The 24,321-nt window shown below is 40.3% G+C and overlaps 1 protein-coding gene across 5 annotated transcripts in view; it reads left to right on the top strand.

Annotated features, from left to right (window-relative positions):
• LOC311276901 (rho GTPase-activating protein 26-like) overlaps window positions 1-24,321 on the top strand; it is a 122,619-nt gene that overhangs the window by 19,702 nt on the left and 78,596 nt on the right. The window contains exon 1 of one of the 5 annotated variants that reach the window (XM_084386910.1): window positions 6,844-6,850. The exons of the other annotated variants lie outside the window; for them this stretch is intronic. The gene's annotated coding sequence lies outside the window, so the exon portion shown is untranslated. Of the gene's footprint in view, window positions 1-6,843; window positions 6,851-24,321 lie in introns of those variants that run through there. 5 annotated transcript variants of the gene reach the window in all.

The raw sequence follows: 24,321 nt of genomic DNA, 5'->3' as shown, positions 1-24,321 counted from the left end.
TCAAATTAGCACATTTCACGTTAACTGATCATTAACACTCTTGAAGTATACTGATAATTAGTCTGGGTGCAAGTATACTTAGCATTTATTAAAAAAAAATTACCAGGGAATAACTAGCTTCCGGCAGACGGCCGTACGCAAGTCGACTTACGCCAAAAGAGTAACACTTGACGATGTATGACAGGATATAGGAGTAGCGTAAGCTTCGACGCCTCTCGCGGGTCAAACAAACAGGACTGGGCAACCGCGTTCGTCAGTACGTTGTGCGTAAGGTCAAGGGTTAGTCTTTCGCCGTAAATCAATGCTTACAGCCGTCTGTTGGAAGCTAGTTATTTTAGTTTTGATAAAGTTTTAAATATGGATATTTTTCTTACACGAACGCATCGCTTCACTTCAGAAAGCCTTTATTAACCGCCCACAGCCGTGAGGAGCACTTTTATGATGGATAGATGCACTTTTATCATGGATGGATGCACTTTGATGGACTTCCAAAGACATACAGCCATTCACTGGCATTATAAAGCTTGGAAGAGCCAGGACATTTTTTTATATAACTCTGATTGTATTTGTCTGAAAGAAGAATGTCATAAGGGAAGAATGTCTAGGATGGCTTCAGGGTGAGTAAATCATGGGCTAATTACAATTTTTTGGGTGAACTATCCCTTTAATATTTTTGACTTGAATAAAAACAGTCAATATAGATGTTACCAATTTTAGGTTACCATTTAATTTAATTTTTTAAGTCACTTCAAGCACCTTTAAATGCACAGCAGCCAAAAACAGACTAACGGTCACATATGTCACATATGGAAAATATGTCAATTTTAGGCACAAAAATTGTATTAACAATATATTGTACAGTATTAATATTATATTGTACAGTATAAAATATTATTTTAAACCAATGTAATTTTTTGTTTAAATATTACACTTAATGTTTTTGAATTAGTGTTTTTAATATTAACTTAGTCTTATTTAATATTAATATTATTTAATATTAACCTAAGTCTGCAGTTTCTAAAATTTTCTTTTTCTTAAGTTTGAATATCTCAATATAAAAATTAAGTATATTCATTATTTTGCTCTATAGCAAACATAATGATGGCCAATTATTTTTTTTTAAGTATCATTATTCTAACGTTTAGAGATGCTGCAGTCTACACTTTTATTTTGCTTCATTTTAATAGCTGCACTGTGAATTATTTTACAGTACATTCACTAGTTACATCACTTTCACAGTAAGTTACTGTATCATTTACAGGAAATAATTGTAAAATGACCGCTGTACACAGTAGTAATTCCATTGTATTACTGTGATTTAGCAGTATGTTCCTGTAGAATTTCTGTTTTTAACTGTGAAGTTACAGTTAATGCCATCAGATTACTGTGATTTAGCAGTATGCTGCAGTAGAGTGTGTACACTATAATAGTAATGCAACTCAGTAGCCAGTAATGTGCTGTTAATTTACATTTAAAAACTACTGTAATACTGTAGAATTTTACAATAAACGTTTTTTATCTGTTAACCCATCAATAACCTATAACATTGAAAGGATATGTTAAATTCAAATAAACACAAAAACATGGTCAATTTTGTATCGCGGATTTATAATTATGGCCAAATCTTTTTATTGTTATTCTAAAGCATTGAGAGATGCTTTCCAAAGCAATTTGGGACTCCAGTGAGGCATGAAGACTACAGCTGACCTACTAAAGCCTGTCTTCATTCATTATGTCATAAATTGGCTTGTTTGACCTGGAACAGAGGATGGTAAAAGTAGAAAAGAGCATAGATGCTTTTTGTAAAAGGCCAGATATTTTCTTCATGAGACAGCAGCACTGAAGGAGTCAGTGAAGTTACTGAAGCATGTGAGTTTGCTCTTCCGGCCTATTATTCCTGTGAATCCTGGAGTGCCTACAACAGCCCAACACCAAGAGGATACAGTCCGTTTAGCTTTGAACTTGAGCACTTAGTCAGAAATTACTGTTTGTTCACATGTATATAAATATAAATGGAGAAGTGTGGAGTATTGCAGTGATCTCAGAGGTATTTGTGTCTCAGAAAGGGGAAGAAGCAACTTAAAAGAGTTTCTATAGCTGCTATAAACGTAGCTATTTGTTCAGTAGCCTGACAGAAACTCAGCTGTTTCAAAATAGCATGCCGCAGAAACCAGCTGTTTTTTTCTAGTGAAGTAGTGGTGTAGGAGGATAAAATGTTGCAAATGTATGAAAACGCCATTAAACATTAACTGGTTTAGTTAAACGGTCAGAGTCATCTGTATGACAGATACAAAATAAGCTGCATTCTCGTCTTCTGCAGTGTTTTAGCTTAAGCAGGGCTGCCAACTCTCACACATTGAGCGTGACTTGACTCACGCAATTGACACTTTTCACACGCTCTCACGCCACACATCCATTTTCTCACGCACAGAAAAATTGCGGAGCAAAGAGGTACTTTTAATATTAAACTAATTCTCAGCTCTTAGATTCCGTCAATTTTATTACGAAATTCAGACAAAAATACGTTTGGCGCTTGTAAATGTGACGTGACAGATCGCTGAGCGCCTCAGTTCAAGTGCACGTGAACCGATCATCTGTTACTTTTTTATTTAAAGATGCAGTACAACTTACCGAAAGTATACATAATATCGACCAATTACTGTTTTTCAACCACTGAAAGAGGTCAATATATAACAGCAGGAGAACAATTATGTCACATAACGTTACATTTACCTCAGGAAAGCCATTTAATGACCATGTTAATTGAATAGAAAAAATAGCTTGAGAGGAGATTTTGCTGAGCACTATATTACATATTTATTATATTTTTACTTATGCCATTAAATAATTGTTATTATAAAAAAAACTGCATTATATTTAATTTGTTATTTTTAACCTTTAATAATACCAGCAGATTAGGCCCTCTATGTTTACAGCATTAGGTGAGATTATTTTTTTAAATCAAATTTAAAATAAACACGTATCCAAATTAGTCAATATTGAATCAAAATCGGAATCAAATCACAAGAATGGAATTGAAATCTTGAAATTTTTGTCAAGCAATAATAAAAACTGTATACTACCAGTCATTGTACAATGTAAACATTGTAACATGTTGTCACTAAACTTCATAAAATTCTATTTAGTTACCAAATGTTTTGACAATCACAATTACACTTATTGTGATGCAATATTTGTTTTTACAAACCCGTTCCATCAGCAGCTGTTGCTTATCATGTCCTGCGGTCCGGATGGAACCGTAGACTGTAAAACAAATATGGACGTAGTGTCCGTGATGTCACCCGTAGGTTCTGAAGAGCATTTTTGAAGCCCAAAGTGGGCGGAGCCATCTTGGTTGGCAGCGCGTCACTCCCGGATAAACGAAAATGGGCAAAAAGGCGGGATTAGCAGAGGTGACGTGACGCTAACAGACAAACGGCTAGTAGTGACAGCAGCGGCAATCCGGCAAAATTCACCCCCCTCACAGGTTACATGAAGGGCAAAATTAGCTATATAGACCAAAACCACTTTTAGTACCAGGCTGTAAACACATTTTTTTCTGCTGTAAAGTTGGGCATTTTAACATTGGGGGGTATATGAGATTGACTCTCTTTTGCAGCCTGTCTCTAGCGGCCAATCGATGAATTGCAGTTTAAGTCACTTCAGTGTTGGTTTCAAGAGAGAGACGGCTAAGGTTGCCGCTTGGATGGAATCCAAGCCACCATTTGACTAACACTGATATAGGCTGTTGTAGGTGGTTGCTAGGGCATTGCCTTGCAGTTGCTAAGGTGGATGCTTACTGGGTCAAATCAAAATAGCCCACCATGAAGCCTTTATGAAAATCTAAGATTAATTAATTAATAAAAGAACGCTTGGAAAAGTAAAAGCATGCCTCTCCTTGAGTTACAAGTTACTTGCAATTTACTATAGTTGAACTACAAGTAGCTTGGCAATAGTTTCAAAGCAGCTTCCCCAGGTCTCATATAGCCTCTCATTGCATTCTCCTCAAATGGACAGACATTTGGGTTTCATGAAACCCTCCTAGTCCTTCACGGTTGGGGTGTCTGCTGTCTGTGTGGTACAGGCACCTTCCTCAAGCCCTTCTGCCTCGTCCAGATAACAGCGATCACCCGCCACCTGCTAACTAACTAGCAATCCATGCCAGCACGTCCATTGGACAGCACCAAGAGTGGCAGGTGTTTATTTTACATTCTGACCGATGAAAAAGCAGCTTATCCGAGCATACATTCGGTCCCCGATAAACACAATTAAACACACTCTGCAAGAGGTGCTTGAACAGCACAAAAGCACACAAACACGAGTGAGCGCTAAAGCTCATGCATGTAGGCTTAAAGTTATCCATCATGGCTTGCCATAATAATGGGATTTCCCTGCTGACCTAGAATCCTCTTCCTGGCGAGCAGAAGCGGAGATCCCAACCAACCCGCCAGCACACACTCATCTCGGGACGTGTGCTGCCCTCCCTTTCTCCTGCAAGCATAACACACGCACATGTTCAGCATGTTGGCATGCTGATCTCATGAATAATTTGAATGATTAATTTCTACTTGGGGAAAGCAAGCGATGCTGGAAGAAGTTCTAAGAGGATCAAAGTGAATATTGATTATCCACTCCAGATTTTTTGTATCAGACTTCTCCTTAGAGTCTAATTTGCAGTTGTATCAATTGAAAGACCACAGAAAGGGCCTGAGTGATCATTAACATAAACACTGTTTTCAAATTAATTAAAAATAACAAGCCAAACAATTACTGTAAACATGTAAAAGTCAACATAAAATCAAAAGTTCCCTATTTTCTTGGGTTCTTTGGTCATTTTGAAAAACATTTTGGTTTCTTAGAATTTGTTACTTCATTGGAATAGTGCGGAACTTGGTAAAGGTTTGGGCACTTGCTATGTGAAAACACACACACACACACACACACACACACACACACACACACACACACACACACACACACACACACACACACACACACAAATCATGATTTGAAAGGGTTAAATGGTTCTGAACAAAAGAAAATGTTCAAAAATGACCGCATCTAGTAGAACCGTTTAGTACTGCATCCCTTTTGAGATATCAACCTCAAATTTGGAGCACAACATGTTTAGATTCGTGCATTTGATTTTCTGACAGTTTTAGAGTAAAATATGTTTTGGAAAATATATATTTCATATAAAAATATAAAATTTTCATAACAAACTTTAAAATATTCTACAGCTTTTTTAAAACCGTTTTCACTTCAGCGATAATCCGCCAAGTGACTTTTGTCTGTCCTCCAAAGCATTCAAAATTTACGACAGTTTAAGTTGAAAATTTCATTTTCAGGTCTACGCTTAAAAAGTGAATAAATGTATTATAACTACAAACTATCAGAAATTTTTCAGCATATAAATAATTAAATTGGCAGCAGATTGCATATTTTTGCACAGTTTGAGCCTAAAACTGAGGGGTTTTTTTCTCCTCTGGAATTTTCTCCATATTCTCCTATATCATACTATATGAGCCATCAAAACCTGATGTATCAAATAGGATACAAACACATGCAAACTTTTTCTTTTTTAACAATTTTATCTAAAGGTTCACTAAACTGTTACATTTAAAAATATATATTTATATTTATTCCTATTATTTCATATGTCAGACTTAACTTATGTTGACAGAGTAATTGTTAAATGGATAAACTAAAGAATGACATAACAGTGAATGATTTTAACACGTTATTCCAATATTACCTAAAAGTATATCATCATATTCAAAAAGGTGTAAAAGGTTACTTATCCACAGTGCATTCATTGTTGACATGTAACACCAACTACTAACCGACAGTTCTCCATGCACAATTATGTGGAGCTCCTTTTCCCGAAGATTCGTCACAGTTTCCCCATTCATAATGGGAGCTGACGGAAAGAGGTCATGGAGTCACCCCGGTAACCTGTCAGCCGGAATAACGGATGCAGTTCTTTCAGGTCAAGTGTCATATAGATACAGCTAAAGCTGTGAGCCAGGTGCAGGAATGCTGTTTACACCCAATAATTTTATTGGATTAAATGACTCGTTTTAAATAGTTCATAATGACTCTTTTGTATTCCAGCTGGGCCAGAATACTGTCCTTCCCTATACTGCCAGACTATAATGAGGATAAAGCACCGTTAGTTAGCAACATATGATGAGATTACACGCCTGCAGAAGCATAACTGATCTATATCACGTGTCATAGAAATTATACGATGGTTCATTTAGCACTTCATTCAACATTTCTCGACTGCAGATTCAATTACGGGTTTGAAACGACATGAGGGTGAGTAATTAATGATAGAATTTTCATTTTTGGGTGAACTATCCTCCCTTCATGCCCCCATTCTTAAGTTTTATTATTCTGTGATGTTACATTCCCACAAGGCACTTTTAAATTCCCCATGAACAGAATAGTCTAGTGGTTCAATTATCATTCATCTGACAAAAACTTTTGCTATGTGTGATCAATCTTCGAGTGTGTGCTATATATGTGAGAATGGTGCTTAACAACACTGTTGCCAACTATAGCTTTTAGAAACTGTAACTGTACCCTATGAATTAAACGTTGTACAATGGACGTTAATGATACCTAAAATCATGCAGCTTGTGGAGGAAAAGGTGTGAAATATCTACAAAACAATACAAATCTTGTAAACTTAAGCCCCTTTCACACAGAGATTCCGGAAAATACACGGATAATATGTCCCGGGATTTGTCCCGTGATCGTTTGATTTTGGTTCATTCACACTGCCAGTGATTTTCCGGAATCTGTGAGTGCGTTCACACCAAGCGTGCCGCACAAGCCCTGAAAAGTGAAGCCAAAACGTCTCGATCGCCCCCCGGTGACTGGTCCTAGTATAGGTCATAAGCCCCGCCTCCCCGTGTTATTCAACGGGACGTGAGACCAACTAAACAATTAAATTACACTTCAAATATCTTTTTTCCAAAGGTGGTTTCTTTCATTTGCTGTCGGTTTTGTCACGCTGATGTAAGTTCAAGTGTCTGTTTCAAAAATAAGTTGGTTTTTAGTTAGTCACGTGATGCTATAAAAACGGTGGTGTAACGTCATGATTGACAGCTGTGATTGACAGGTTCTCTGAGCGAAGTAGTCACTAAAGCACCAACGGACATTTTTTTCGGGATCATCGGAGGACTGAGGAGATTGTATTTGCTTTATTTTAACAAGCCTCTTGTCGTACTGCAATACATTTTTTAAAAAGTGCACTCAGGGAGAGAGCATTCTGCGAGAGTGAGGGCAGGGCGCTGATTTCGCGGCTTTACTTCCTGCTCACTACCGCGCAGGTCTGGTCCCGAGATCGCTACTGCGCAGACTCAAGTTCCAAGATGTCAGCGCCATATCGGGACACTGGCGGCTTCAGTTCTCACCAATGGAAGAGAGCGAATGGGCGTCGTCCATCTTTTTTTACAGTCTATGGTTCACACACATCCCGTAAAGATCCCGTAAAGACATGTGACGTCAGGATGTGATAACTCCTCTTCGTCATTTCTACTTGAAGACGAGTCCATACTCCCCAGTAACGGCACTGGGTTTGCCGAGTGGCTCGTTCCCCATATGCTGTAGCCTAGGTTGTAGAAAGGCCGCACGTGCGTCATCACTACGACACACCCCTTACGGCATTGGTCCTGGCTTTTGTGCACACAGTTCCAGGACTGATCCCGGCAATGTTACTAGGTCCCCATCCCTGCATCGATCCCGACATCAATCCCGGGACGTGTTTGCGTTCACACAGAAGGCACTCTAGCAATTTTGCGGCAATTTCCCAGGATCAACGCGCTGTGTGAAGGGGGCTTTACATTGAAGGAGCCATATAGAGACCAGAATATCAAAGTGTTTTGACTTTTGACCACAAAACATTCAGCCAGAACACCCTAGAAACCACCCTAAATACCTTAGCATCGTGGCAACTTTTGCACAGGCATGTACCTAATGTACTGACAAATATTTATGGTAAACTAAAATATAATGTGATTTCTATTTAAACGTGTATGCAATGTATTCAAATATATTTGTAATTACACATTTGTAATGATGAAGTAACAATTTAATATCTTTAAACATAAAAGCGAATAACACACTACAGTACAAATTAGTATGCAGTGCACTTAAATAAGTGTACTTATTTAAAGCACATTATAAAAAACATAATGATTTAAAATGTACTTCTAAAGTAGAACTTTTAATTTGACAATATTACAAAGTGCACTTTTTAAGTGTACTTAAGTGTGTTAAGAAACATTGTAATGAAACTTACTGTCTTGAAGTACATTTAAGATAACTTGTATTTCATTAATATTATATTATCTGCAAGTGCAGTTTTTAAAAAAATGTCTTTAAAGATTTGAAGTACACTACAAGTGCACATTCGATACAATTAAGTGAACTTTTTTCACAAGGGTTAAGATCATTTTATATAAACAATTTTACTTTGGGTAAACCATAAGCAACAGTTGCTCATGCTGTTTTGAGCACTTTATGGTTTTCCTGTTGCAGACCAGCATTCAGTTTCATTGTTGCAGAGTGTTAAAAATGGCAGAAATCAACACAGCCCGAAGTGAGGGGGAGCGTGCTGAGGGGGGAGCATGCCATACAGAACTTAGAAGTGATTTCATTTTATTTTTTCAGTGTGACCTCCAAACCACTTTTATCTCTCTGGGTGCTGCGTCAGCATCAGCCATGGCAAAAGCCTGAATCCCTAAAGTAGGATTCCGTCAGAGGGGGGAAACAAGGGAGAAAGAAATCTTCCTGACTTTGTTGGGAACCTCTTTGTCGGGGTTGCTAGGAGACTGGAGCTATGTGGCCGAACACTGCAGCGAGAACAGGATGGGGAGGGTGGAGAATAGATATGGGACAGGCCGAAGGACAGAAGAGTAAAAAGAATGAAAAGATGGGGGAAGGCTTAAAAGAAGAGACTCCATTGAGTCAAACTCCTTATTTATTTGTTTTTGCTTCTTCACACTAAGGAAAGTCCTTTTAATGGCTCTTAAATGTCTTTGCTTCTAGAGACTAGACATGAATGCTTGAAGCATTAGGCTTCTGAGCCTTAGAAATGGCTCCAATCAGACAAGCAGGCGTAATGATATGACGCAGCGCCTGAAAATAGGTCTAGTAGGTCTAATAGGTTATACAAACTTTTTGGGGACTATTTTCAGGCTCTGCGTCATATCATTACGCCTGCTGCACTCATGGTACGGCAGCAAAGTTTCTTGATTATTACGCAGGAATGAGAGTATAGTTCCTAGCCATATCAGCCTAGAAAATCGCAACTTTTCATTTTCCGTCGGTCTTAGTACACGATGTAACTACAGAAGAGTCAAGTTTTAAATAGGAAAAATATCGAAACTCTTTGGTCATTTTTTTGAGAGAGATGCTAATGGTCTTGTCCGATTCAATGATCTATGCTAAGCTATGCTAAAAGTGGTACCGCCAGACCCGGAGATCGGCTGAATGGATTCGAAACCGGTAAAACTCAACTGTTTAACTCTGGGGGAGTTGTAAAATGAGCCTATTTCCAAAAAAAGTGGAGTATCCCTTTAAAGCAGTACGCTTATTTTCATGTGCTGACTAACATACTAAAACACATGAAAAGTACTTGATTATAATTTCAACTGTAGTGTTTTTCGATATTACATTTAAAGTTTATTTACACTCATTGGCCACTTTATTAGGTACACCTTGCTAGTACAGGGTTGGACCCAGTTTTCAACAAGGTGCTGGAATAATTCCTCAGAGATTTTGAACATTGAATATTGACATGATCGCATCACGCAGTTCCTATTGATTTATCAGCTGCACTCATGAAGCGAATATCCCGTTACAGCACATCCCAAATGTGCTCTTTTGGATTGAGATCGGATGACTGTGGAGGCCATTTGAGTAAAATGATGTCCAAGAAAGCAGTTTGAGATGATTTGAGCTTTGTGACATGGTGCGTTACCCTGCTGGAAGTAGCCATCAGAAGATGGGTACACTGTGGTCACAAAGCGATGGACATGATCAGCAACAATACTCAGGTCGGCTGTTGAGTTTAAATGATGCATCAAATGCTACTAAGTGGCCCAAAGGGTACCAAGAAAATATCCCACCATTACACCATTGTTTATGGCAAATTTCGACACTACCATATGAACGTTGCAGCAGAAATCAGACCAGGCAGTGTTTTTCCAGTCTTCTACTTTCCAATGTTGGTGAGCCTCTGCCAATTGTAGTCTCAGTTTCCTCTTCTTAGCTGACAGGAGTGGCATCATTGTCTTCTGCTGCTGTATCCCATCTGCTTCATGGTTGGATGTGTTGTGCGTTCAGGGATGCTCTTCTGCAGACCTCGGTTGTAACGAGTGCTTATTTGAGTTACTGTTGCCTTTCAATCAGCTCAAACCAGTCTGGCCATTTTCCTCAGACCTCTGGCATCAAGAAGGCATTTTCATCCACAGAATTGCCGCTCACTGGATATTTTCACCTTTTCAGACCATTCTTGGAATAACTTCTGAACTAATACTTAATTGAAGCTCCCTTTGATTTTATTACAGCTCTCAATCTGTTTGGATAGGAGTCCATCAGTTTGGTACATCTTGACTTATTGACTTGACTTGACTTCGTGGGAATATTTTCCCACTCTTTTTTTTTGCAAAAACATTCCAGACTGTGAGGGCATCTCCTGTCCTCTTCATGTCCCCTCACATATTGTCTATAGATTCAGGTCTGGGCTCTGCCTGGGCTATTCTAAAACGTTAATCTTTCTTTGTTGAAGCGATTCTTCTGTTGATTTAGAAGTGTGTTTTGGATCATTGTCAACCTGAAAGGTGAAAATTCTATTCATCATGAGCTATTCATGATTCCCCCCCACCTTGACTGAAGCCCCAGTTCCAGTTGAAGAAAAGCATCCCCAAAACATGATGCTTCACCACCATGCTTCACCTTGGGTATGTTGTTCTTTTGCTGATGTGCTGTGTTGTTTTTGCACCAAACATAACACAATTTTGGACAAAATTTTCAATCTTGGTCTTATCAGACCGTAACACATTTTCAACATGGTTTAGGGAGACTGGATATTTGTTTTTGCAAAGATTAGCCAGGCTTAGATGTTCCTTTTAGTCAGAAAAGGCTTGTGTCTTGCCACCCTGCCCCATGGCCCAGACAGATGGAGAATATGGGAAACAGTAGGGAGCAACTGGACACCCTTCTTTTCTGTTATAGATAGTTCCACTATCTATGGGGGAGCAATCGATAAATAAATAAACACTTCAGCTTTAAAGCTGTTTTTTGTGTAAAAGTCCATGGCAGTCATGGTAACAGTTAATGTGTTAGGTGATATTTTAAACTGTTCAATGTTGTTCACCAATACAATTTGCTTTCATTTTTTCATGCACACACAAAACACACCTGCTCACTGCTTTTCATGCTGACACTTGCTGGTTGAATGAAAAGCAGCTTTAGCCGAGACAAAGGGTGTGTATCCAGCACATGTTCGACTGCTCTCTTTTGTACACCACCAACGGATCCATGTCACGAGATCCCTCCTGGTAACCTATCCAGCACAACATGTAATGTTGTCTGTGTCCTCACTTATCACACTTTGAATACACAAAGCAGCTACATGATTTATATACTGTTTTGTTTTGATTCTTTATACTAATACGAAGAGCACAATTGCTGAATGTGGCCTTTGAGCTTGACACATTCTCTTTATCCCTTTTCCCATAAGTTCACTATGTTGAGACTGTTTTGTTTACTAGCCAACACCATTAAGACTACGGGCCCTATCTTGCACCCAGCGCAATTGACTTTGTTCAACGACGCATGTATCATTCCTATTTTGCACCCGCGCAAAGCGCGCTTTTCCCTCCACAGAAGCACGTCGCTAAACTAGGGAATGAACTTGCGCTCCCTGGGCGGTTCAGCGCAAAAAAGGAGGCGTGTTCCGGCGCAAACGTTCCTTCATGCTATTTTGCAGGTTTAGAAAACAATTGCGCCACTAACCAGGAAAAAAATAGTTTAAAGTCAGTGGCGCGTTGCGCGTGTTATTCAGATGCTATTTTAAGGGCGCATGCTTGGCCATAATCAATGTAGCGTGTGCATAACGCGCATACACTTTGATTCTCTCATCTACACAGAAGCAGCAGTTTTCATTTTTGCAAATCATACATTATTACGATAGATAGATAGATAGATAGATAGATAGATAGATAGATAGATAGACAATTTATTATAAAAGCATACATCTAGCTTACACATTTACCCAAATTATTATACGCCTTTTTAACCGAAGTTAATTTGGGTGTGTTTCTCCATCCCCAACGTCCCTGACGGGAACGTCGGTCTCCTCGGCCTTGAACCGCTCCTGGCGCGCACCTGGCAAATCCGCCGTTATAATAGGAATCCGCTTTAGAACAAGCGCGCCTGCTCTTAAAGGGAATGTGAGATGATGCTCTGATTGGTTTATTTCACGTTACGCCCAAACCACACCTATGAATAATGAAGCTACTTCAGACCAACCCCTTTTAGATTTGCGCCTGGCGCAAGAGTCATTTATCCCGCCGGGAAAATAGCAACAGCGCCGAGACCCGCCCACAAAGTTACTTGCGCTTTGCGCTTTGACACTTTTTTTTATATATGATTTATTTATTGAATTTTTTACAACACCAAAGACAAACAATCAATATAAAAACAAAAATTAAATTAAATAAAAAAAAAAGCACAAAAAAACAACAACAACATTAATACAAAAACACCAACACAAAATCCCTCACAGTACTAACAGGTTTAGTATAGTATATAATATATAACAGAGTTTTATGTCATAATACAGAAATAGGTCAGCCTTAACTAGGTCCAGCAAGTAAAGTTGAGTAACCTCAAAACTTAGAAAATAATGTGTGCTGCTAACGATAATACCAGTTGAAAACTGAAAAACCACTGAAAGTGCAGGGTTTGGGCGGTCAGTCAGACAGTTGAGACTGCATCCAGCTGCAGAGATTTAACATGCTCAAAAAAGGGTAACCAAATTCTTGAAAATTTAATCATGGAACCACGAAGGCAGTGTTTTTAATTTTTTCCAATTTAACAAAAAATAAGGCATCTTTTATCCACCGAGTATGAGAAGGGACTCGAGGACCCTTCCAGTTCATCAAAATGCAACGTCTCGCTAGTAGTGTAAGAAAAGCTACCAACTCAGCGAAATGAGATGGCAATGAGTAATTAGGAGGTAAAACTCCAAACAAGCCAGTTAGCGGAGAGGGATGGATATTGACAGAAGTAATAGCGGAAAGTGAGTCAAAAACCGACTCCCAGAAAAGAGATAAAGCAGGACAAGTCCAGAACATATGAGTTAGATTAGCCGGTTCTAGATGACACTTGTCGCAGCTTGGATCAATGTCAGGGAACATACGGGCTAATTTACTTTTGGACCAATGTACCTTGTGGACCACTTTACACTGTAAAACCCCGTGGCGAGCACAAACAGATGACGTGTGAACACGTTTCAAAATCGAATGCCATGTTTCTGTCTCTATCTCTATATTAAGATCCCTAGCCCAGGTAATCCGCAGACTATCAGAATCCAAAGGGCAACATGTGAAAAAGGTATTATAAATCGTAGAGATGGCCCCTCTTTGATAAGGATTGATATTTGATATGGTATCGACAATGGTGGAGGGTGGGATCGAGGGGAATCCCGGAAAATGCTTACGGACAAAGTCACGGACTTGCAAGTATCTGAAAAAGTGGAACCTTGGTAAGTTAAAAACTTGAGTCAATTGTTCAAAAGAAGCGAATGTTCCGTCAATGTAAAGATGTTTAATGGAAATGATCCCGTGGTCCACCCAGGCCGCAAAAGCCTTATCAATGAGAGAGGGAGGAAAGAGGGGGTTAGAATGTACAGGGCATAGAAGAGGTGTTGACTGTAAAGTGAAATGCCGCCTGAGTTGACGCCAGATCTTAAGACAATTTTTAACTATAACATTACTGGAGAAGGTTAAAGGTGATAACGAGAGAGGAAGACACAAAAGAGACGTAAGCGAAGTGCTGCCACAAGCAGCCTCCTCGATCCTTAACCAGGGTGGAGGTTGATCGTTGGAACAGCACCAGATTAACATTGCGCTTTGACACTTGCGTTTCAGATCGTTAAAATAGGGCCCTACATGTAAATGGTCGCTGTTATGATTGGCTAACTTATTTGAATGTGCAATGTGGTGCAGTTCATCAGTGGCTGAATTCTGAATAGCAATTGATTTATTAATGTGAACAGATGTTTGTTAATGTTCATGGTTCTAATGTCATAAAATTAAGATTTTTGCAACTTAGTTCTAATAAACAGTCATTTTTGGCTTCATGATTATCATTTTGGAATAACGAACGTTACATAGACAATCAAGTTTTTCGTGATATGCCGACTTTAATCTTGATCTTTGTTCCTTGTTTTGTCCATGATTTTCACACCTCTCATCTCACAATTCTTTAAGTGACCAATTGACTATGTTTATACAGGTAAAAGTAATTAACAGGATATTGAGAGGTATTGAGAGTGTTGGGGTGACAGACTTTTTCATTGTGTGGTCTGATGTTTATTTATTTATTTTTTTGTTTCTGTGTTGATTTACTTTTTGGCCTTCAGGAAGCAGCTGCTGTACATAAACTGACATACTGCCCGCGTGCAATCCGGTGGGCCAATGTTTGGGTCTAAAAATCTCCAGGCATATTGATCCAACGCATATGACAAAACTTTACTTTGAAATGAGTAAGGGTTACTTATCAAATAGTAATGAGGTGGCAATGAATGTAATTTTTTTGGATTTTGGATTTTTCCCCCTCTGGTAGCTTAACATGCAGAGAAAATTACAAGTAAGGCATTCATTGGCTGATTCCCTAGAAGTGTAAACTCGCTGGTGCTCTGTTTGAACATCCCAACCAGCCTGACGCAGCAAAATTGTCTTGAGCAGTGGCATGAGTTTGGAGCAGGGTTATCTGCCTGGAGGCAGGGGAGTGTTCAAGACATCATTGAAAGTGGTTCAGAAATGATTACATTTTAAAATTAGGAAGAGAAAAACTGGCAAATCAAATATGAATATTATGTGCTAGATATACATACTCATGTCTACAGAAAAAGTATAATGGTATTTTTGGTATTATATAATTTTTTGGTATTTGACCATAAGCAAAAAATACATACTACAGTAATTTTTGACATAGATGAAGGTGGAGCCAGATTAATGGAGGGTCAGAGTGACACCGTAGGCTTGGAGGACCAGTGTGGAGCTGGAGGATTAGAGGGCCGAGGTGAAGCCGGTGGGAATGAGGACATGGAGGAGCTGGAGGGGATAAGGGCCCAAGTGCAGCCGAAGGCCCAGAAGTCCATGGTGGAGCCAGGGGGGGGGGGGGGGGGGTGACAGACCAAGGAGAGACAGTGGGACAAGTGAGACCAGTGGAACCAGAGGAAAGACAGACTACGGTGGAACCAAGGGATCAACAAGCAACGGTTGAGCTGCAGGATCGGAGGGCCAAGGAAAAATCATGGGCTCAGAGCGTCAAGGTGGAGCAGAAGCGTCAGATCTGTTCCCAATTCTACAACTCCCAAGGCCATGGTGGCTGAGAAGAGCCGGTAGAGTAGGAGGATGAGGAGGAGCCAGGGAACTGGATGGAACCAGGGAGTTCACATGGCTGGCAGAACCAGTGGAGGAGGAAGGGCCAAATTAGGACCAGCAATCCCATTATAGAGTCTACCAAGCCGGATGGGACCAGCAGAGGAGGAACACTTTAGGGGTGGTATTCAGGGTAGGAACTAACTCCTGGTAGGATAGGTCAATGAGCGCTGGCTCCAGGACAGACATGGCGGCTGGCTGAAGGTCGATGATGCGTGTGGGCACTCAGGGTCTCAAATTCTCCTCCTCACCTACTGTGAAAGGGGATCCACATTTAAGGAATACCCACTCACGAAAGATCCCTTGAGGACTATCCTTGGGCAGTCGTGCTTTTGTGGGTGGTTTGAGTCTAGCACAAAAAAAACACACAGAGGCAATCACCGGGGTAGTCAACGATGTCATGCATGTGGTCCTCATGGGAACAATCCCCCTGGGTGAGGAGGAGGATTTGTACCACTGCTAGATCCATTTTGGTTGGTTATTCTGTCACAAGTTGGCAAGAACAGTTGGGGCGAGGAATGCGGTCTTTAAAGGGGTCATGAATTGAAAAAGGAAAGTTTCCTTGATCTTTTGACATGTAAGAGGTACTATAGAAATGTCCTGCAAGTTTCAGAATTAAAAACTTCCTCGTTAGTAACAGCTTTTATAAAAACCAAGCTCCTAAAATGACTGGTTTTGGATTTTGTAACAGTATGATGTAATACTGTAAAAAAAAGACACGATACGAGAGACGCAAACACAGGATTAATGGAATTTTTTCTTATTTCCGCTAATCCGCACCCTTTTTCCACGCTCACTCCCCAGCATCACTCAGTGTGTGCTCTCTGGAGAGTGGATATGACGGTTACAGGTAGATTACAAATTGCAATCCACATTACAGACAGTGGTTGATCCGCGGAATTAGTAATCTGGTAGTTGTTTTTGTATTTCTGTCAGTAGTGTTTATCACCTGGTCTTCTAATATTGCTAACAACTTGTGTAAAATATCCACATGGAAGATAATTAGAATTCTTGTCTAATAAAATTATTTTACCCAATCTGATCTATAAATTTATAACACCAAATTTGTTGTTGTCGGCACACTTTGTAGACAAAAAAACCCAATGCCTTCACAAAAAAGAAGACAGAGAGAGAAAGAGCGAAGGAAGGCTGCTAAGGCCCATTCAACATTGCATACATGGATTCAAAGCTCCAGCATGTCAGCGGGTAAATCATCACATAAAATATTTAGCATAAAGTTGTAAGGTATATTTCCCATTATAATCAATTGTCTTAGTTGATACTAGTAATCTATTACATACACCATATTTATAATATTTTATTAAGACCATATCAATAGTATACACGATTAAAAAAGGTAATATACTATACATTTTCAAAAATGAGAAGTATCTTACCAGAGTACAGTATATAATATAGATTTATGCTGTATAATGTTAAATTAATTGTCTCATACTTCCATTCAAGATGAGTGAGGGAGAGCCCACTGACTGAGCCAAATCAGCCAAATCAGACACTTACTGAAAGTAAAGGAATATGCTATAGTGTGATAAGAAGAAAGAAAAACATTGAATTATTTGAATGGAAGAGTAATTACAACAACATAAATTGAATTAGCACTAAGCCTAATTGTATTTACAATATAATTTTTAAAAGGATTGTTATTCATTCTCTATATTAAGATCATTCTGCCTCAGTCAAGAGTAATAATTTAATATGTATTTTTTAGAAAATGCAATACTGTATGTAACACCTTGTAAATGTCATGCCAACCACTATTTCATGTGTAGACAGTATATTTGCAGAACATCTGTCCACAGAGAGTAAAGAAAGAGGGCAAAAGAATGACACAGAACCAATATGACCAAAGACAAACCAGAGACAGCGTTTGCTACAGGGCAACTTGCTATTGCTTTGCTAATTGTGATAATAATATCCTTGTGTATAATTTTGACTTGTTTGATGTTTTGATCATATGCATATGCTAATGACTCTGCCTCATTACTGCCTTCTGAATATTATCTCATTACTGCCTTCTGAACAGTCATAATCTCTCCACTAAGTGCTCCGTGCTGATTACAGTTCCTCTTCAGTCGTTCAGTCGACGCCATGTCGAGACCGACGAATAGGAATCTCTCTAGAGAGGCCAATCTACCTCGAGTGTACGTACGCGCAGTTAATGAGCAGCAAGTGCATCGCATCTTCAACTTTTCGCTTCGGAGCCGAGCGGTTCGTTTGTTCTGTCTCTAATGCAGCAGTGTTATCTAAAAGAACCAGTTCTCAAGGAAGTTTCTCCTCATTTGTGTTGGTGTGATGATGCTATACAGCGGTGATCGAGTCCTCTCGCGTGTGTGTATGTGCGTTTAGTGAGCGCTAAAAAGCTGTTATTACAGCTGGTAAGAGCTGTGCCTTCAATGAGAGTGAGTGCACGCTGTCTACAGGCTGCACATTCCCTGTCAGTGTTGCCGCGATCTTTTCCCCTGTGTGCTTCAGCACCAAGACAGAGCGAGTCTCCTAAAAGAGCTTACATGGGTGTGAGTTGCGTCTTTCTAAAGATGACATTCCACCCGTGTGTTTCTGGATGCGGTCGTTTCCTGTCCTCACTGGCGGCCACGATCACTGACTCGCATGCCTGGGAAACATGTGAGACTGTGTTCATGGGTGGTTCATGTTTTCGCATGGGAACATGACCACGTCGGCATGAGGGTCGACTCTTCTTTCTCTGGAAAGCTTGAGTCCCCTCTGTTGTTGGGTTCCGCAGCGTTCTCCTTCCTAACAGAAAGGGCACGCTTTCCCAGTGTTATCCAATAATCTCACTGTATGGGTTATCACGGAACAACAGTGACAGATATACTCTGTGTAAGCCCTCTCCTATCGTCCTTACAGGCAAGAAGGGGCAAGAGGCTTGCACAGGGCGCTGGATGGGGTCAGCAGCTGTGGCCCTTTGGTAGGGATTCCTATTCGTCGGTCTCGATGTGGTGTCGACTGACCGACTGAAGAGGAACGTCTCGGTTACATATGGTAACCCTCGTTCCCTGAATGAGGGAACGGAGACGCCACATCCTGTCGCCACATCTGCTCCGTCCCGCTGGTGCAGCCAGGTCACCGGCTCGGCTCCTCAGTGAAAACCTGAAGATACGATGCACCTGCTGCTGATGCAATTATCGCATGCCAATGTGCATTAGCTTGGTTTAGTTACACTCGAAGTAGATTGGCCTCTTTAGCGAGATTCCTATTCCTCAGTTCTTGACGTGGCGTCTCCGTTCCCTCCTTCAGGGAACGAGGGTTACCATATGTGACAGAGACGTTTCATCTTAATACCACAAATTATTAATGTTGCACCAGCCATTCAGTGTATGGTGGAAAAAGGGATTATGCAAATGTAGGTTCATAATGTCTGGCATGAAAACTAAGAAATTTTAAATGTTGTTACAGGCTAATTTTTCCATTGAGCAATTTTCCATTTTAGCACTGACCTCAAAGTCCCTTTAAGACAAGTCATTTCACTCAGCGGCCATCTTTGAAACGCCTCTCGGGCATGCAAGTGCAGCTCCTATCTCTTTGAATGGGGAACCATCAAATTCTCCAAAACTGTTCGCCAAGCTTACAATTATTTCATATTTAAAATCACCAATGAAATCTGACAACAACTGTCTCATAAATTTAGTTTCTAAACACTCGAATCATGACAGAAAACAATTTTTTTCAGGTTGGATCAAGCTCATGCGCAGTGGAAGCACATGTCTGACTGTTTCTATAGGAACCGGAGCTTCTAACGGCAGCTGCAGTGATGCGATGACTTAACCAATCGCGATTGGCTCTTATTTAGAAGGCGGGACTTATTCCGCCCTATTGAGCATTGCACTTTTCCCCATTCAAAACAATACGAGAGACGAGTCTTGTGTTATTCTATAGTCTTTGCCTCACTTTCTGCACGGACTGATACTACTTTTGAGATTTCTACAATTCTACTTCTCTGTAACATAATATTACTTATGGATGATTATGAGTTATGAAAAAATATTACTCATTCTTTTGTCACTTGATCAGTGAGTAAATCAGAAAAGGGGTACAAAGGTATTTTCTTAAAGTTTTGTTATTCCTCGTTTAGGAATAACTGCACTACCAGGTGAGCTACAAAATAGCCATATTTTGCACTTCACATGCTAAAAAACAAACATATATATATATTATAGCAAACCCTGAAGAAACAACTATGGAATGTAGGGTAATGTTGGAGGCAGACAGACCAACAAAATAAGTTGTTTAGCAGTTGTTGACATCTCTTACCAAAATAGTGTTGGTTTGAGTCTACTTGTGGGACAGGCCCTTTAGTGAGTTTGTTGCAGTGATTCATGTGTATTTGCTGACATTGCAGGGATTAAGTATCCGGTTGTAACTCACTTCCTACCCTATTATTCATTTCCTTTTCCTGTGGCATACCACTGTCCTCCTCTCTGAAGGACGTGTGCATCAAGTGTCGGAAATCCACTTTCATGGTCCATCGGTACTCCATCAAAATCCACTTCCTGTATGAATGTTACTACAGCAGAGAAAACACAAGATTTAATTCATTGGTAATTACATTTTTCTGAGAATTTCACTGACAAATTTGTATTTATTTTTTGCCTTGAGGGCTGCAAATGGAGGAAATGAATTCCAGCGTCCGTTTCTGGAAGGTTAACAAGTAATTTCATGCTCGTTGAGTTGCTAACACTGCTGTAACTGTACTTCAGCTGCAAGCGTCAGTCAGCACAGCGGCCACACAAATCCCACATGGCTGCAGCTTTCATCTTATCTTGCTGACTAAACTAAATGAGCAGAAATTGCAGTGCTCTGAAATTGACCCAAAAACAACAAGCGTCAATTCCACAGAGGTCAATTCGAGGATGTAGAGTGAAACTGCAGGCCTTCATTCGTTGAGCAACTGCTCATCTGTCTCCTTCATGTTTGTTTACTGTGTTGTCGACAAAGGTGTTGATTTTAAAAATGCATAATTGGCCTTGTTTCAAAAAGACATCTCCTTTTGTGTGCTAAAACCATACAACATACAAAATATAAAACTGTATAAACTTTGTTATGTGCACACTGAGTGGTGAAAGCTGTCGAGAAACATCAATATTTCATCCCAAAATCAAAAGAAAAATCCCCTTAATTCTCAATAGCCTTATGTAAAATAATGACATCACATGTAAAGATGGCCCAGATGTTTCTAGTTGACGTTCACCTTATAGTATCAGATAAATTGCAAAGTTACTAAACAATTGCTGTTGCAACAATTGTTGTTCATCTTGTGCAGTCGTTTTTTGTTTGTTTGTAGATTTGACATTTATCCCTAACAGTGTGATCTATCGCAATGGCATCATTTTAAGTATGACTTAATGTTTATTTCTCTTTTGTTTATGCAAATTCCCATTCAACATGTTTGGTCTTTAACAACCTTCTTATGGTCCATTTGTCAGAAAGTGTTTGTTTTGTTATGAATGAATGAACTTGAATACATATCTGCATCTTCTTCAAATTACATCTTAATTGATTTGCTCCTATAAGTATTCCAAGTAAAATAGCTCACTGACTGGACATTATAGTGTGTGTGTGTGTGTGTGTGTGTGTCCAACAGTGATGTGGCTGTGTTTTGCTGAGTAGACTTTGGCTTCTGACTAGCTCTCACTGTGTGGCCCAGTACAGCTCCCTGCTGGTAAAGTGCTGTGTGTAATGGAAGCTCTGCCGTTTGGACCATCTGGAGAGATGTGTCTTCCAGGTCTTCACTGGCCTCCATTACAAAGGCTTTTATCAGATATACTGCTCTAGGTCTGACTTTTCTTTCCTCTATGAGTATCAGAAAGAATGCAAATAGGTGGAAACAAAATTACCCACAGAATTGGTTATTGTTTATTTATGAAAAGATGTATTTAACTTGGCTGCCAAGTTAAGTCTTCTGTATTCATACAATTTTTTTTAGATTAGATTAGATTCAACTTTATTGTCATTACACAAGTACAGGTACAAGGCAACGAAATGCAGTTTAGGTCTAACCAGAAGTGCAATAGCAGCAAGTGCAGGATATACAGTGGTTCATAAGTGCAGAACATGGATATGTACTGAATAAATATAGAGTTGAATACTATTATAAACAAAAATTTACAGATAGATTGTCCTATGAATATAATATACAGATAACTATTACTGTGAACAGAATTTACAGCTAGATATGTACTGAATATAATAATATACAGATGGCTATTACTATAAACAGAATGTTTACAGATAGATATGTACTGAATATAATATACAGATGGCTGTTACTATAAACATAATTTTACAGATAGATATGTACTATGAATATATATACAGATGGCTGTTACTATAAACAGAATGTGAGCATAATATACAGATGGATATTACTATAAACAGAATTTTACAAATAGATATATGTATAAGTTAGGCTAATGAGCAGTATAACAATGGATTTAAAGTAGTGCAAATAAAGTTTGGACAGAAGCTATCCGAGTGAGTGCAGTGGAAAGTAATTGCATATTACAGTTAAGGTACGATATTGCAATGTATATATAACAGTCGGTACTGTAAATAAACAGTCGGCAGTGCAAATGAGCATATTCCAGTCAAGGTAGTAGTGCAAGATGCATATGTAAACAGTTGTTACTGTAATAACAGTCAGCAGTGCAAATGAACATTATAGTATTGCAAATAACAAAATGGAGGCAGGTGTGAGGAGGGAGAGGAGAGTCAATCAGTATATAAGGGGAGTGGGATCAATGAGGGTTAGAGTTTAATAAAGAGACAGCTCTGGGGAAAAAACTGTTCTTTAGTCTGCTGGTCCTGGTCCGGAGGCACCTGAAACGCCTGCCGGAAGGCAGGAGAGAAAACAGTCTGTGGGCTGGGTGAGAGGAGTCCTTAAGGATGCTGCGAGCTCGATGCAGACAGCGTTTCCTCTGGATGTGCTCGATGGCAGGTAGTGGAGTCCCAGTGATGCGCTGGGCGGTTTTCACCACCCGCTGCAGTGCCTTGCGCTCTGCAACAGAACAGCTCCCATACCACACTGTAGCACAGTTGGTCAGGATGCTTTCTATTGCACAGCGATAGAAGTTCACCAGGATAGTGGAGGAAAGCTGATTCTTCCTCAGTGTCCTCAGGAAGAAGAGGCGCTGGTGAGCCTTCTTGACCAGGCTGGAGGTGTTGGTTGTCCAGGTCATGTCCGCCGAGATGTGGGTCCCCAGGAACTTGAAACTGGAGACACGCTCAACAGCCATTCCATTGATGTGGATGGTGTCGTGTGTGCCTCTTGACACTTTCCTGAAGTCCACGATGAGCTCCTTCGTTTTGGTGGTGTTGAGGAGCTGGTTATTTTCGGTGCACCATGTGGCCAGGTGCTTGATCTCCTCCCTATAGGCAGTCTCATCGTTGTTGCTGATGAGACCAATCACCGTGGTGTCGTCCGCAAACTTGACGATGGAATTAGATCCGTACACAGGCTTGCAGTCGGAGGTGAAGAGGGAGTAGAGGAACGGGCTTAGCACACAGCCCTGTGGTACACCAGTGTTGAGTGTGATGGATGTGGAGCAGTTGGAGCCTGATCGAACATTCTGGGGTCTGTTGGTCAAGAAGTCCAAAATCCAGTTGCACATGGAGGTGTTGAAGCCCAGGTCTCCAAGTTTGGCTATTAACTTAGTTGGGATGACAGTGTTGAATGCTGAGCTGAAGTCAACAAACAGCATGCGTGCATAAGTGTTCTTATTGTCCAGATGTGTGAGCACAGAGTGCAGTGCCATGGAGACTGCATCCTCTGTGCTCCTATTGCTACGGTAGGCAAACTGGTGTGAGTCCAATGTGGATGGTAGAGAGTCTTTTAGGTGTGCCAGGACCAGCCGCTCAAAGCACTTCATTACGATGGGTGTGAGTGCTACAGGGCGGTAGTCATTAAGGCACTTCGGGCTGGAGTGTTTTGGCACTGGCACAATGGAAGTGCATTTAAAGCATGTTGGTACAGTTGCTTGGGCAAGAGACAGGTTGAAAATGTCTGTAAAAACCCCAGCGAGCTGCTCCGCACATGCCCTGAGTACGCGTCCAGGGATGTTGTCTGGTCCAGCAGCCTTGTGCGCGCTGATCCTGCTCAGTGCATTGCAGACATCTGTGGAGGAGAGTGTGATCGGTGGGTGGTCAGCTGAGGATTTGAGCTTGGTGGCAGTTTCTCTGTTGTCTCTTTCAAAGCGAGCATAAAAGTCATTTAGCTCGTTCAGGAAGTTGACATCAGTGGCTGCGGGGGTGGAGTGAGAGGGTTTGTAGTCACTGATGGCTTGAATGCCCTGCCACATGCGCCGAGGGTCAGCGTTGGAAAAGTGTCCCTCTATCTTAAGCTTGTAGCAGTGCTTGGCCTCTTTGATGCCCCTTTTCAGATTTGCTCTGGATGTGCTATAGGCTTGTGCATCTCCTGATCTGAAGGCAGTATTGCGTGTCTTCAATAGGAGTCGCACTTCCCTGTTCATCCATGGCTTCTGATTTGGGTATGTGGTGATCTGCTTCTGGGTTGTACACTGTCAATGGTGGTATTAATATAATCCAGTACAGAGGAGGTGTAGCAGTCAATGTCCGTGTGAGAGCCACTGGTGGCTTG

This window comes from Rutilus rutilus (genome assembly GCF_951802725.1).
Source record: "Rutilus rutilus genome assembly, chromosome: 18".
NCBI classification, from domain to species: Eukaryota; Metazoa; Chordata; class Actinopteri; order Cypriniformes; family Leuciscidae; genus Rutilus; species Rutilus rutilus.
Note: the sequence above shows the minus strand (reverse complement) of the source record. Positions and strands in the feature narration are given on the sequence as shown.